Consider the following 1219-nt stretch of genomic DNA (forward strand, 5'->3'; position numbering starts at 1 on the left):
ATATTTTCACTGGTGTGATATGGGAGTATCTGCTTTATCATAACTACAACTATACCATAGTATCAAAAACACCATTATCTTTTAAAAATATTTTCAATTTGTGGTTGGTTGAATCCATGGATGTGGAACTGCAGATATGGAGGGCCAACTGCAGTTTAATTTTTATGAAACTATCATCTTAATTCATTCAGGCTGCTATAACAAAATACCTTAGATTGGATAATTTATAAACAATAGAAATGTAATGCTCACAGTTTTGGAGGCTGGAAAGTCCAAGATGAAGGTGCCAGCGAGGGCTCATTTTCTGCTTCATAGATGGTGTCTTCTTGCTGCATCCTTACAGCCTCTTTCATAAGGGCACTAATCCCATTCATGAGGGCTCCACCCTCACGATCTAATCACCTCCCAAAGCCCCCAGACTCTTCAATACCACCATATCAAGGGTTAGGTGTCAATTTATGAATTTTGAGGGGGCACATTCATGCCATAGCAATATTTAATAATATCTAATAGGCTGGGTGCAGTGGCTCACACCTGTAATCCTAGCAATTTGGGAGGCCGAGGTGGGAAGACTGCTTGAGGCCAGGAGTTAGAGACCAGCCTGAGCAAGAGTGAGACCCCAAGTCTCTACCAATAAATAGAAAAATTAGCTGGGCGTGGTGGCTCTTATCTGTAGTCCCAGCTACTTGGGAGGTTGAGGTGGGAGGGAGGATCGCTTGAGCCCAGGAGTTTGAGGTTCCAATGAGTTATGACCTGGACAACAGAGTGAGAACCTTACCCCCACTTCCTTCTCTGTTTCTAAAGGAACAAACAACAATAATAGTAACAATAGCAACAACAACAACAAACAACAATAGTCTTCTAGAGTAGTTACTCCAAGCCAGGTACTATTCTAAAGCACTTTGCATGAACTTATTTAACTCTCACCACAACACTATGAGGTAGGAGGCACTTTTAATATGCACATTTTATAGATGAGAAAACTGAAGCATATAGTGGTTAAGATTATCAGGTATAAATTATCAGGGAACTCAGATCTCTCTGCCTACACAGCCACCGTCATTGTACTCTTCTAAAGAGATTGGCAAGCGGGAGGGACAAAAACCCACCTAACGGGTACGATGGCCACTATTCAGGTGATGAGCACATTTATAGCCCTGACTCAAGCCATATATAAAAAACATCTGTACCCCTTTAATATATATATATTTTTTGAGAC

This window comes from Propithecus coquereli, unplaced genomic scaffold, assembly GCF_000956105.1.
Source record: "Propithecus coquereli isolate 6110/MARCELLA unplaced genomic scaffold, Pcoq_1.0 Scaffold587, whole genome shotgun sequence".
NCBI lineage: Eukaryota > Metazoa > Chordata > Mammalia > Primates > Indriidae > Propithecus > Propithecus coquereli.